We start from the raw sequence: 15,513 nt of genomic DNA, 5'->3' as shown, positions 1-15,513 counted from the left end.
AAGCCTGGAAATTACCTCCTGATCTTTCCATAAAGAGCCTTATTAGATTGAATCACTATTGAAATAAGTACATTATTAGAAATTCAAATTTCCAGTGGCCAGACAATGGATTTTTTAAATTAAAAAGACTCTTATATTTGAAAAAATTTAGAGATATCTCATTCTAAACAGTTGCCTTGTTTGTATTTGTGGACAATGGGAAATTAAAAAGCTGTCTCTAGGAGAAGAAAGACTTATAAACAAATGGGTACATCAAAGGTCAAGAGTCACACAAATATAAATTCAAAACAAACAAATTAATTTTTATAAATGTTTTTCTTTTCCTGAGCCAAAGAATTTACATTTCCAAGGGACTAATTCCATGATCTGGAATCAAACCTGGACGACAGGTTTACAACAGCGTTATCTTGATGTAAAGATTAGAGTGATAACCTCCAAACTCTAACTGTTTGTCAGAGATGAAACTGAATGTTTCTTCTCTGCTTTTTCTCCCTTGTATTTATCACAATCTAACATGACGGATTGATTGAATGAGTGAGTGATTGTTTTTCTCCCCAATTCTACATGAAAAGCTTCATGCAGGCAGGACTTTTTCTTTTTAAAATATTTTTATTGATGTATAATTAAAGTTTAGAGTAGTGTCTGTTTCACAGTATTACTAAATAAGGGTTTATTGATTTAATGAGGCCACATCAATTATTTTAAAACTCTGTTTGTCAAAGAACCCTGTTTTTTAATCTCCTTTTCATATCTTCTTTTTTATATCTGCTTCATATGCCTTTTTGTCTCTATAATATTCTACTTATTGGCAGTAATCCAAAGTGGATACCTGATAATTTATAGAAAAAATAAATGGGTGGATGGTGATTGCTTTGGTAATTTGACCATTTCTGGAAGAAATAATTTCAGGAATAAGAAATAAGTCTCATCTCATATACCAATTCTAATAGATTAGCGGTAGTTGCTTAGAAAGCTGTGCTGTGAAGTGTATTGAAACTAGATTTTAGGCTCAGTGGAAAAAAATTCCATAATCAATGAGGTTTGTTATTCTACTTGGTAGGAAGAGAGAGTTATATCACTCTTGTTCTGTATGCACTATTTCTGGCCACTGGCATATAGCGTAAGTTCATTATTTTTAAATAGGTTGTGACATGATTTCCATAGGCCTGCCTTAGGTGTGCATTTTCTAAATTTGTCAACAATGCCTACAAATATGTGTGTATAATTTTAATAATATATTAACTAATATAATTGTATAATTAATTATGCTTTATGTAATTACTTATTCACACAAATAATTTCAACTTAATTTTAGTTCCTCTAGTGAAAGAAGACAACTTTACTTTCCAGTAAATAATGATCTTTCTACAAATGTGAGTAATCTTAGTTCAGCCTACCTATATTTAACTTGTATTCTCAGCCAGTTTATATATGTTGGACATTCCATTTGTATCCTATTTCCATTAGTCTTACAATATTACATTCAGTAGGGTTAAATGCAATCAATTTAAAAATTATTTGGATAGATTTGATTTCTGGGAATACAGATTCAGATTAAGTGGTTGGAATTCAACATCTTTATTTTAGATGGTAAGAACTTTCAACAACTGGTACTCTGAAGTTATGAATGTAACCACTTAAATTCCTAGGAAAGCCTGCCAGATTAGCATATCCAACCCAAAATAACAAGGTGGGTTTTTCTATCTTCTACAGGATAAATATTGAGTGGAAATATTTTAAACATTTTCCTTTTTCATATTGGTATAGCACTATCAGTAAAATCATTTGAATAAAGAGCTGCTAAATTTCATTTTCATGTATAAAAAGTACTGGGAAAATTTTCTTCATTTTAATTGCAGAATAAAATATGATGGCTAATTTTTCTCTTTGTAAAAGCCTTGACACAATACAGTCTGGCTTCTTCTCACTGAGACATTTATTATTATCATATTTTGATAATTTTATCTTTTTGAATTAAATGAAATTAATTCAAATTACTGGTAATATTTTCAAAAATTAACAACCCTAAAATAACCTTAAAAAAGTTATATTCTGGGAAATAAACCTGCAATGTCTGAAAGCAATGTAGGTTTGATTTGCTGAAAGATACAGACGAAGCACAGTGAAGTACAATAGGACGTATACCATTGATGTTTTTGGATGGAATCCAGGTCTGCTCTAGAAATTCCATTATTTTTATCCCATGGAGTAGTTCAATATAATTGTTTGATATACTGCCCTTACTGACCTTCTCCTACATCATGCCCTTTTTTGGTTCCTTGGGCTGGCATTTAAGGCTTGAGAATAAAGCATGAAGTAAAATTAGATCTGGTTATATGTTCTAAAATGCTTTAATGCAATGGGATATATTAAATCCTAGCTTAAGAAAATTAAAAGAATCTTTCAATTTTAAAAGTCACTAAACTAGAGCCAATCTCTCTAACTTATCTATGGACAAGAAAGACCTTTCTTTTTTCACCTCTTGATTTGCTTTGATTTGGTGCTATGGAGGTATTAGTTTTGTTTTACCCAGTTTTTAAATATTAATTGTACATGTCAAAACAAAATTTCCTCCTGGAACTAGATGTCATATAAAAAATGTCATATTGAAAGAAACTGAAGCATGAATTCTAAAAGCTTTGGTTAGCTAAATGGATATTGACTGGCTAATACTACATATAATTTAAAAAGCTTTATAGGGTCTCAATTGATAATATAAAGACTGAATCTCAGTTACCAATGTTTTACCACATCTTAAAGATCTAAAGTTTAACTTTATTAAGATGGTCAGACTGATCTCAAAGTATCTGTGACTTCCTATTTAGTCTATCAGATGTGCAATGACTAGAATAGAATTAAACAGGCAATTCCCTTTACTGTATGGAATTTGTCATGTTGGCTAAAGTGCTAGAGCTTAAGCTTTCTAAGCTATTTCCTATGCTGTATAATTAAGAACCAAAAGAAGTTGCATCATCAAATGATTAAGTCCAAAAGTAGCCTCTTTGGCAAGTTCATTCATACAATATTTATTTAATAGCAGTTTATGGAATATGTGACATATAAGGAACAGTTCCAAGAAAGATAAGAGGCAACATTTATTGTGTTTCCAGGATTGTACTAAACACTTTGCATGGAATATAGCATTTCATCTTCAGGAGAATCCCTTGAGATAGCATATTTTTATCATCTCTTTCCAGGTGCAAAACAGAGTGCTTATATGACTTGCCCTCTAGAGACACATAATTAATAAGGATAGGCAGGATTTGCCTGAATCCAGGCATAATTTACCCTCCACCCTGCTTCCAGCCACAATATACTGTATTTCTAGAAACATGACTAGAGGCAAAGATAGTTAAGGAGATATTTGAAACATAGTTCCTCACAATGAATATTAACTCTTCTTGCCTTGATTTATTTCTTTTGTTGTTGCTGTGTAGATGCAGAATGGTAGGCAGAGTAGTGGCTCCCCAGAGATGCCCTAATTACCAGACCAGTGAATATGTTACCTTGCATGGGAAAAAGGACTTTGCAAATGTGATTAAGTTAAGAATTTTGAGATGGGGAGATTATCTTAGGTTATTATTGGAGTCCAATACAATCACAAGCATCTTCATAAAAGAAAGAGGGAGGCAAGAGAGTCATTGATTGGATGTGAGAAGAATTCAACCCATCTTTGCTGGCTTTGAAGATGGAGGAAAAGGGTTATAAGTCAAGGAATTCAGGCAGTCTGTAGAACAGGGGTGGGGAGCCTGAAGCCTTAAGGGCACATGTGGCCTTCTAGGTCCTTCAGGGCAGACTTTTGACTGAATCCCAATTTTACAGAACAAATCTTTTTATTTTTATTCATACTATTTTGTTCATCTTTTATATTTCCATTTGATTTTTTAAATGAATGTATTCAAAATGCCAAAGGATAAAATAAGTTTCAACAAATAATCTTCTCAAATTAACTGGCACAATTAGAACATTAGTAAGCCATAAGGGCTTAATTGACGTCTGCTATGCTCCTTACTTAGTTCTAACTTCCCCCACCTGATGGGCACCACTACCACACCAGGCTGGTTGATGAGAGTTTATGGGGTTAAAGTGCACCAGTCTGTTATGAGCTTTTGACAACGCTGCACTGTGATTCTGTTTGAAGTGGAATTTGTGAATAGTTGCACAGCTCAATAGTATTTTTTAATTCTGTCTTTTTAACAGCCAATCATGTTAAAGAAGACCAAGAGAACACTGAAGGAAGAAAACAGATTTTTAATGAGAATTGGGAATTGCAGTATTATTTTGTTTCTGCTAAGGATAAGGTGATTTGCTTGCTTTGTGATACTGCAATATCAACATTAAAGAAATTCAATGCTCATTAGCATTATAACACTCATAAGGACCACAAATATTTTAAATTAGTGGGAGAGGCTCAAAAGATTCTATTTCAGAAATTTAAAAATGAAAAGCAAAAGCCAAGACAATTCTTTCAAGCAACAATATATCTACTGAGGAAAAAAGGGAAGCCATTCAGTGATGTAGAAATTGTGAAAGGATTCATTGTCAAAGTTGTAGGATGTTTAGATCTCCATAATGTTTTAAAGTATAAAAAACTGCCTCTTTCGAGGACAACCATTACTGATTGGCAGCATGAATTAGTCTTCAATTTAACAAAACAACTTCATGTAATACTTCAAAAGGAAAATTATGTATTATTCAATCACTTTGGATAAGTCAACTGATACTACTGACTCGGTACAGGTTTTATACTTCATGCAGGTCATAACAGAAGATTTTCTTTGCTAAGAAGAATTCCTCACTTTGGGCACTCTTGCAAACAGAATACAAGGAATAGGTATCATCAACAACTTTCAAGATAAATGTTGTGAAGTCGGACTGAATTGGTAAATTTAGTAAGTGTATGTACAGATGGTGCACCTTCCATGACAGGAAAACATAAAGGGTTTATTGCAGAGATAGAAAAAGTATTAACAGATCCAGATGCTCTCATTTCTTTTCATTGTATCTTGCATCAGCAAAACCTCTCTGCTAAAGGTACCATTTTAAGTGACACTTTGCAACAGGTATAAGTATTGTTAACTATATTCAGTGCAGATGCAACATGGCATCAGCAGTTTTCTAACATGTTAAAGTTGAATGATGAGGTATTCAGTGTGGATTTATCATATCATTCTAAATTGTGTTTTCTATCATAGGGAAAGGTGTTAGCCAAAATTTTATCTCTGCAAGAACAGATAGTTAAATTTTATGAAGAATAGAATCAGCAATGTGAATTATTGAAAGAAAATTTTTATATACATTTCTGTGTGACATAATGTCAAGTCAGAAGGACTTGAATGTTACTTTACAAGGTAAAACTAAGTTTATATATGATATGTGGCAAAAAGTCCAAGCATTTTGAAAGAAGCTATCTTTTTTGAAAATAATTCTTCAAAGGAAATGTCGGATGAACATTTTCCCCAGTTAGTAAAGGTCATTGATGAGTAGGATGATATATGTGAATCATCTTAAGAATATGGAACTGTTATAGACCTATTAATTGGAGAATACAATGAAAGGTTCACTGACTTTGAGAATCATGACACCACACTCAAATTAGCATTTCAGCCTCACCTAGTTGATATTAGCAAGGTACCTAAATAACTACAGATGGAATTGATTGAGCTCTCAGCAGATGACATTTTAAAGTTATTGTTTGATGATAAGAAATATCCATTTGAAATGTGGAAAAATGCAGTAGAATATGCACATCTTTGGCAACATGCCTCAAAAATGCTGTCTTGCTTTTGAACCAAATGCTTATTGGTGTGAATCTACATTTTCCTATCTAACCAAAATCAAGATGCATTTAAGGTAATAAATGACTTATATCCATCAAGAGGATCAACTGAAACTGTGGACCTCCATGCTGCAACCAAATATTCAAATGTTTTCTGACAAAAAGCAGACACAACAAAGTCACTAAAAGGTTAACGTTACAATTAACAAATAGTTTTCATTTTTTTGAAATTATTAAGTACATAGTAGTTAGATGTTTACAAAATAATGTACATTTTTAAGTATGTCTAATTGAAGTTTCTTGAATGCAGCCTTATTTGATTACAGCTTAATAATGCGACCTTCCAACTTGAAAAGGTTCCCCACCCCTGCTCTAGAAGCTAGAAAAGGTAAGGAAACACATTCTCCCCTAGAGCCTCCATAAGGAACACAATCCTCACAGTATTTTTATTTTAGTTCAGTGGAAGCCATTTCAGACTCTTGACCTCCAAAACTGTATGAAAATTAATGTGTTGTTTTAAGTCACTAAATTTTTGGTAATTTGTTACAGCAGCAATAGGAAACTAATACATAGGCCAAAAGGTAAATATTTACAAGATATCCTTTCTTCTTTTCTTTTCTTCTTTCCTTCCTCTTTCTTTTCACCAACCATTCCATAAAAGATTTGAAATGTTTGAGCAGCACATACTTCACTGAACTTTATTATCTGACTCGGCACAGGTTTTATACTTCATTCAGGTCGTCACAGAAGATTCTCTCTGCTAAGAAGGATTCCTCACTTTGGGCACTCTTGCAAACAGAACACAAGGAATAGGTATCTTCAACAACTTACAGGATAAACGTTGTGAAGTTGGACTGAATTGGTAAACTCTTTGAGAGATAATCAAAGCATCACTGCATACTATGAGTCCACCCCCTGCCCCATCTGATAGTCCCACTATTAGTTCATTTAAGGCAAATGATGGATTTACATTTCATCTTCCATGCTGATTCTGATCAAATAATATACTGGTGTCACCTTGGAGTGCAAGTTTGAGGAAGATTCTGAGGCCATGTCGAATCTCAATAGGAAAGCACTGTGGCAAATTATCGATGTAAATATTTGCCATGAGTCCAGGAGGACAGACGCAATGCCACATCCAGAAGTGAGAGAAAGGCAAGAAGGTTCACTTTAGAGACATGAAAGAGAACTGGGTCATTGGAAACTTTTAGATTTATAAAGAAGCTTGAAAGCACTGAGTAAATGGTGAGGTAAGAGGTACCTAAAAGGAAAAAATCTTGCCTTATTTTAAATATTTTTCTTAAGGATCAGCTTAGAATGATATTTCCTGAACCTCATGATTTCCTCAAGAAGCGCATATCACAGTGAATTGGAATAACAGCCTTCTGTAGTCCTCAAATTTTCTGGCAGACTATAATCCATGCACAATAAGAGTTCCTTTGGTCCAGGGAGATTTATAGACTATTCAAAACCATAAGTTGTTTCACTCATGATTACAGTTGATAAAAATACTGTTAGCAACTTTCCGCAACTAGATAAGTATCCCAAACTTAAAAGGCACATGGCCAAGGAAAAACTGAAGGTTAAGTGTCATGATTATGAACTTTGGATTGTGTTCGAGGGGACCTAGTTAAATATCAGATTAGAGATTTTCCTCTGTATTCAAGAAAAAAAATATTTGCAGTAATGATTTGTCAGTTGTTCCATTTCCTCATTACAGAAATGTCTCAAAGGTAACTAGAAAGGAAGGTCCAAATACTAACTTTTGCTTGGAGTTCTCAATGCTTCCCATCTGTAAAAGCTGGAAAGTTCATAGCTTTAGGTAATATTATGGTCTAAAATGCATTTTTAAGCAACAGATATCTCTGCTCAAATATTTAACTCTTTAGTTTTTATTTTTATTTACATATAGCTTAGATATTTCCTTAAATCATTTTTATTCATTGTTTTTGTTAACTAAGCTAAAAATAACATTATTATCTAACCATAGGAAGAAAAACTATCTTCTCGATTCATATGTTTATCATTTTAATTGGGCATATATGTAATTATACAAACTTGATAAAGGACACATTTACGATTAAGAGTTCTCTATATTGATTATGACATTAACTTTCTATGGCCAATTCAGCATTTAAATCATATGCTAATTTAATACTAGATATATGCTGCAATTGGATACTTACAGTATCAAAATGTTAGTAGGTATTAAATAAAGTATCATTTTTTATGCAATTAAATCTACTAATTAGAAATCCATTCATGTTGAGTTTATGGCACAAGATTTGTCACCAATCAAATGAGTCTGTTTCAGGTTAAAAAGAAAAATATAATTATGTGAATGTCAAAAAAATACAGAGATTCCTAATATATAGTAATCATTTAAGACTCAATCTAAATGTCTGTGGTAAAGTGTAAGCAGGGCGTAACACATAGGGAAGTGAAAAGAGAGCTATGTTTTAGGATTGATATACAGTGAATAGCTTTGCATGAAAAATTAAGATTCTTCTGAACCTACCTTAAATAAAGCATCCGGTGTATGATAGAGATGGATCACTTGCTCTCATAAATCTGGCATTTAAACTGAACTAGTTATGAATATTCCTGACAGAAAGATTTAGCTGTACGCCTCATCCCCCCCACTGGTGACTAAATAATTAGTCTTTCAGTTAATCTTCATTACCATTGTCATATTCCACCTTGTCCTTTGAAAACAAGATTGAAATAGAAGGATATCTGGAAATTCATATTGAGAAATATGAGGGCTGTAAGCCATTCATATGACAAAGGTGCTTGGAAGAGACAGCAAAAGTTATTTCATCTAATCTATAGATACACCAATGTTAAATTGATTAAAATTTCAAAGGAGATTTCAGTGCATGGTAATGCTGATGAATAGTCCACAGACAGCAAAGGGTAAGATGAAATGCAGGCTAGGAGGAAGCACTAAATTGTCTTTCACATTCCTTGTGCCTCATTATTGTTCCTGATCCCCGCCTCCCAACACATCTAGCTATTACTTCCATCTTTTAGCACAAATTTGCTATGGGAAAGGAGCTTGTATGATATGAACTAAGGTCATAGATACGCTTTTTTGGATGCCCTCATGGGTTCTATAAGAGAGCAAGAGAGACTGATTGACACTTACCTTTAGGAGTTAAGTTCTCTATCGCTGGGAGGGCAACTTCATTTAGACACTATCGTCTGGTAAATCACCAGATCTAGAAGCCCATTAATAAAAAAGCAAACAAAAAAACAAAGACCTAGTATAATACTATTTATTTAGCACCTACAAGGCACTAGGCAATTTGCTCACATGTTCTCTAATTCTTACCACAATCCTGTCCTATAGGTATTCATTTCTTTTTTTCAGGCAAGGCAATTGAGTGCGAAGTGGTAAATTGTTGAAAGTAATTGCAAGTTTGTGGTTGGATAGAAGCTTGAAACCAATGTTTATAAGATTTCAAGCAAAAATTGTCGATGATTTTACTTGTTTGGAGCATATCTCAATGGCTTCTTTTACTTTTTTGATGAGTTGAGGAGAGAGAAGGGGTATTGAGAAAAGTTAAACTGTGTGGAAGAGATGTAAAAGTAAAGTGAGCAAAGAAATAGACTTAATAATAGGATTAGAGTGTTTTCTTAAGATTAGATTCTTAACCTGCAATTACGCTATTAACAGCCTTTTTATTCATTTAAAAAAAAACCTCTTTGGATGTTCATGTGTCTATGAATCACAAGTTTCTATATAGGCATGTTGTATTGGTTTTAGCTCTTATAAAATACAAATTGAAAATATGGGGAAATACTATCATTTCATCCATTTTTTCATATTTATAGGAAATATGGTAAACCTTTCTAGGAGGTTCTCTGAACATTTTATCTGGCCTTCATTATTTGTTTGCAAGGGGATATAAACAGAAGCCTCACTGGCATTCAGCAAGAGAGATCTTTCCAGTGAAATTTAGAGAATTCACCTTCTTGTCAATAACAGATTTAAGAAAGTTTTGTTTTCAATTGTCCTGCATAACCTGAATCACTTATTTTCAGGACCTGGTATCTAAATCAAACAAGAACATCTTGTATTGTCACCAAGTGATGAATTTATTTGTGAAAGAAAGAGTTGCTTTTTTGTTTTTCATTTAGAAATAAATAAAAGCATTTTTCTTCTTAGACATGAATTAATTAGTGCTTTTCTGTACCAGACATCTACAACATGAAAAGAATGTAAATCCAGAACTATCAAGGTGATTAACATTGGAAATATAAGAGTCAGAATAGAGAAAGTCGTCCAGCAATCAATTTATAAACTGTTAGTCCATCATAAACTAATAAAATGAGTGGTGAATTAAAAGGAAAAAGAAAACTTATTTGATTACAGCTCAGTTACTTTCCACTTATGCTGTACTATCTTCCATGTTATCTTCCTGCCACAGTAAGCTGTTAAAACCGCAGCAATTAGTTACTTCAACAGACAAAATTCTGACATTTGGATGCCCAATCTGGAAGACACTGTTGCCTTTGCTTATAGGTGCCTCTTTTTGTCTGGTCATAAAATTTCTTCTAATCAGGTTAGAACATTAGTTAAGAGCATTGTGATTCAACAGCAGAAAATCAGTTTTGGCACCTGTTTTTAAGATGCATATGCTTTGAAATGAAACAGCAACACAAAATCATAGCAATCTGTGCTCTTTTCAAAAGTCAGATTCAGGGAAGCTCTCAGTCATTGCTTCCAATACTTTTAACTCAAAACCTGGATTACTGTACACCACAAGAGGGGGGTAGATACGGGGTGCCCTATCATTCTTCCAGCTCAAGGAAGACATTGCTGTTTGAGGCCGCACTGATTGCAGAACTGTCTATAAACTCATTTTGGAGATTGTTTGCTATCTACCCTGAAATCACATTCACAAAGTTGTATTTGCATATTATGTTGTCAGGTTCTCTTAGAGGTGCTTAAGAAAACACAAAACAAAATTTATGTTACTATTCGACATAAAAGTTTTGAGGACATGAATCTCAAGAATGATCTTCACCTCTCCTTGAGAAATTTAAATACTTCATCCTTTCTAATAAGGTCACATAACTATGTGCTACGTTCTGAATGTGTCTCCTAATATTTGTGTGTTGGAAACTTACTCCCCTATCAAATTGTGTTGGGAGGAGGGGCCTATATGAAGATGTTTATGAGGGCTCCACTCTCATGAATGGATTAATGCTGTTATAAAAAGGGCTTGCGGCAGTGGCTTTGCTTTATTTTATTTTTCTGTCACCTGAGGACACAATATGTGTCTCTGCTTGTCCTTCTCTCTTCTGCCATGTGAGGATGCAGCAAGAAGGCCCTCGCTAGGCACCAGCTGCAGCACCTTGATCTTGGCCTTCCCAGCCCCCAGAACCACGAGAGATAAATTTTTGTCCTTTATAAATTACCCTGTCTTGGATATTCTATTGCAGCAGCTTAAAATGGACTTAAATACTATGCTTCCCATTGTGATTTCACTGCTGGAAACTTTAGATCCAAATTTCAAGCAAGCACTCTTTAGATATGCAGATTCTTATTTTCACTGACATATAATTCTTTTCCTTGGTTCTGATTTTCTATTTCCTTTTTACTTATTATTATTAAGTATGTCTTTTTCTAGAATTTGCTTTAAATCCTCTGTTGAAAAAAGTGAGGTTATAAATAAATAAAAATTAACAAACAAAATGTGAGGAGGCAATATACTATTGGCTAGAAAATTGCCTACTATGTTTTCCATTTTGTTTCCATTGAAAAAGAAAGACCTTCTGTTCCAAGTAAAAGTCCACATATTTAAATGCTAGGATTCTTAAGCTCATGCAACACATTAAATATCAATGATAAGAATTTGGGGTTTTGAGATTCTCAACACCTTGAGCTAAATCCATTTGTACAGACATACCTCTTTTTATTGTACATCATTTTATTGTGCTTCATAATTATTGTGTGTTTTACAAATTAAAGATTTGTGGCTACCCTGCTTTGAGTGAGTCTATTGGTACCATTTTTCCAATAGCATGTGCCCATTTTGTGTCTGTGTCACATTTTTGGAATTCTTGCATTATTTCAAACTTTTAAATTATTATTAAAACTGTTATGGTAATCTGTGATCAGTGCTCTTTGATGTTACTATTGTAATTGTTTTGGGTGCCACAAACCATACCCATATAAAATAGCAAACTTAATCAATAAATGTGTGTCTTCTATCTGCCCCACTAACCAGACATCCCTCCATCCCTCCCCCCCTCCTCAGGCCTCTCTATTCCCTGAGACACAACATATTAAAATTAAGCCAATTATTAAATAATAACCTTACAATAGCCTCTAAGTGTTCTAATGAAAGGAAGATTCTCCCATCTCTTACTTTAAATTAAATACTAGAAATGAAGCTTGGAGAGGAATACATATGGAAAGCTGAGACGGGCTAAAAACTAGCCATTTGTGCCAGTTAGCCACGTTGTGAATGCAAAGGAAAAGTTCTTGAAGGAAATCAAAAATGTTACTCCAGTTAACACATGAATGATAAGAAAGCAAAACAGCCTTATTGCTAATATGAAGAAAGTTTGAGTGCTCTGGATAAAAGACAAAACTACCCATAACATTCCCTTAAGCCAAAACCTGATCCAGAGCAAAGCCCTAACTCTCGTGAGTCTATGAAGTCTGAGAGAAATGAGGAAGCTGCAAAAGAAAGGTTGGAAGCTAGCAGAGGTTAGTTCATGAATTTTAAGGAAATGGGCCATCTCCAGAACATAAAAGAGGAAGGGGAAACAGCAAATGCTGCTGTAGAAGCTGCAGCAACTTATCCAGAAGGTCTAGCTAAGATCACTGAAGAAGGCTACAGTAAACAACAGATTTTCAATGTAGATGTAACTGCCTTCTATTGGAAGATGCCATCTAGGACTTTCATAGCTAGAGAAAAGAAGTCAATGCCTGGCTTCAAAGCTTCAAAGGAAAAGCTTACTCTTTTATTAGGGGCTAATGCAGCTGATGACCTTAAGTTGAAGCCAATGCTCTCTGATCATTTCAAAAATCCTAGGGCCGATAAGAATTATGCTAAATCTACTCTGCCTGTGTTCTATAAATGAAACAACAAAGCCTGGATGACAACACATCCGTTTACAGCATGGCTTATTGAGTATTTTAAGCCCACCATTAAGACCTACTGCTCAGAAAAGAAGATTCCATTCAAAATATAACTGCTCAGTGACAATGCACCTAGTCACTCAAGAGCTCTGATGGAGCTGTACAAAGAGATTAATGTCATTTTGTGCCTGCTAATACACATCCATTCTGTAGCCCATGGATCAAGGAATGATTTTGACTTTCAAGTCTTATCATTTGAGAAATACATTTCATAAGACTATAGCTGCCATAGATACTGCCTTCTCTGATGAATCTGGGCAAAACAAATTGAAAACTTTCTGGAAAGAATTTACTGTTCTAGTAGTCCATTGCCTTAACCACTTGGCAACCTCATCATGGCGGAGAATTCACCATTTTAGATGCCATTAAGAACATTTGTGATTCATGAGAAGAGAGTCAAAATATCAACCTAAACAGGAGTTTGGAAAAAGTTAATTCCAATCTTCATGGGTGACTTTCAGGGGTACGTGCCTTCAATAAAGAAATTAACTGTAGTTGTGGTGGAAATAGCAAGAGAAGGAGAATTAGAAGTGAAGCCTGAAGATGTTAGTGAATTGCTGCAATCTTATGATAAAACTTCAATGCATGAGGAGTTACTTCTTCTGGATGAACAAAGAAAGTTGTTTCTTGAGATGGAGCTACTTCCAGTAAAGATTCTGTGAACATTGTTGAAATGTTGATAAAGAATTTAGAATATTATATAAACTAAATTGATAAAGCAATGGCAGATTTTGAGAGGATTGATTCTGATTTTGAAAGTTCTACTGTGAGTAAAATGATATAAAACAGCATTGCATGCTACAGAGCAATGTTTTTTGAAAGTAAAAGTCAATCAATGAGCCAAACTACATTCAGAAATTGTCACAGCCATTCCAACCTTCAGCAACCACCACCCTGATCAGTCAACATCCATTAACATCAAGACAATACTCTCCACCAGCAAAAGAAAATTACAACCTACCAAAGGATCAGAAAATCATTAGCATTTATTAGCCAACAAGTATTTCTTATTTTAGGGATGAACATTTTTTTGGATATAAAGATATAACACACTTAACAGACTACAGTGTAAACATAACTTTCATGTGCACTGGAAAACCAAAAATTTCATGTTATTTCCTTTATTGTGATATTCGCTTTGTTGCAGTGGTCTGGAACTGAACCTGCAATATCTCCAAGGTATGCCTGTATATATGGATTTAGTCCTACTTACCATGCGCTGCCCAAAATTCCCATGCAGCTCAGCTTGGGTCCTATGTTTTGATTGCTTTAGTTCTTTACAACCTACCTACAACTCTTGTAGTAAAAATAAGCAAATTTTTATCATCATTTCTGTTTAAAACTGCAAATCACTTGCACTTGATAGTAGATACTCTCTAGGTTCTGTATAAATTAGATTTTTGTGGTTGATTTGAAGGCACAACACAAAACATTTGGCAGCGAATTAAATCTTGCTATTACTTATTGTTTAACCATAAGTCAGTCTTTTTGAAAGTTAAATTTTCATAAGTTTAGCTCTTTAAAGTTCTCTAGAGCAAGAACTCTGTGATCTCATCTCAAAGTAAATTTCTAGCATGTAAAAGACCCAGTAAGTATGTGAAGGATTAATATTTGGAGATGAGATATATAACTGATTTTTTAAAAACATTTTAATACATCAAAACCATTCAAACAAAACTGAATCATTGTATTTTTTCAAATTGCCACTGTTAATACAATTTCTCTATTTCAAATTTCTATTGTTATATGTTTCTATAGGATATATTGTGTTATGTGTTATATATTCTATAAATCATTACAAGAATTTTATATAGAGGTTATATCTATATTCTTTATGTATATGCATTCAGTCTATTCTCATTAAAAGACTCAAACTTTTAATAAAATAATTACAATTAAAAAGTAAAGTAATAGCCAGGTTAAAAAAAATGGTGTTTGGGTCAATCTCTCTTAAATGGCAAATTGGCCATTATGTACTATTTTTATTAATAAATGGAATTTTGGGATATTTACAAATTTCTGAATTCTTTAGCCTTCTACATAAAATCAGCAGAATATCTTGGACATTTAGGGATGGGGGGGTAGGGATGCAGAAAATAATTGTCATGTAAAACAATTCAGCTGGGATCTAAATTTCTAAACAAACCTTCTGTTTCATCATTTTATATGAAGCTCCATTAAAAATAGTGCTAATTTCTCCTCCCGAATTATTAAGAAGGTATAAGCACACAGAGAAATGTATACAGAAGAAAATGAAAAGCACTTATAATCCCAACACCCAGAGATAATTGCTATTGATGTGTTGGCATATACGTAATGGTCTCAAACAGGAAACAATCTAAATGTCCATTAACTGGTGAACCGAGAGACAAAATGTGGTATATCTATATGACGGGATACTATTCATTAATTAAAAGGAATTAACACTGACACATTTTATTAAGTCATGGATGAACTTCAAAAGCATGGTAAGTGAAAGTAGCCAGAATGAGAAATCACATGTTGCATAATTCCATTTGTACGAGATGTCCAGAGATGGCAAATTTATAAAGACAGAAAGTAGATTGGTGGTTGC

General features: G+C 33.7%; 1 pseudogene; it reads left to right on the top strand.

Moving 5' to 3' along the window:
• LOC138398038 (tigger transposable element-derived protein 1-like) overlaps window positions 1–13,931 on the top strand; it is a 106,842-nt pseudogene extending 92,911 nt beyond the window's left edge.
• The last annotated feature ends 1,582 nt before the right edge of the window (window positions 13,932–15,513 follow it).

Source organism: Eulemur rufifrons, chromosome 17 (genome assembly GCF_041146395.1).
Source record: "Eulemur rufifrons isolate Redbay chromosome 17, OSU_ERuf_1, whole genome shotgun sequence".
In the NCBI taxonomy this organism is placed as follows: Eukaryota; Metazoa; Chordata; class Mammalia; order Primates; family Lemuridae; genus Eulemur; species Eulemur rufifrons.
The sequence above is the reverse complement of the archived record's forward strand: the minus strand, read 5'-3'. Positions and strand labels throughout refer to the sequence as shown.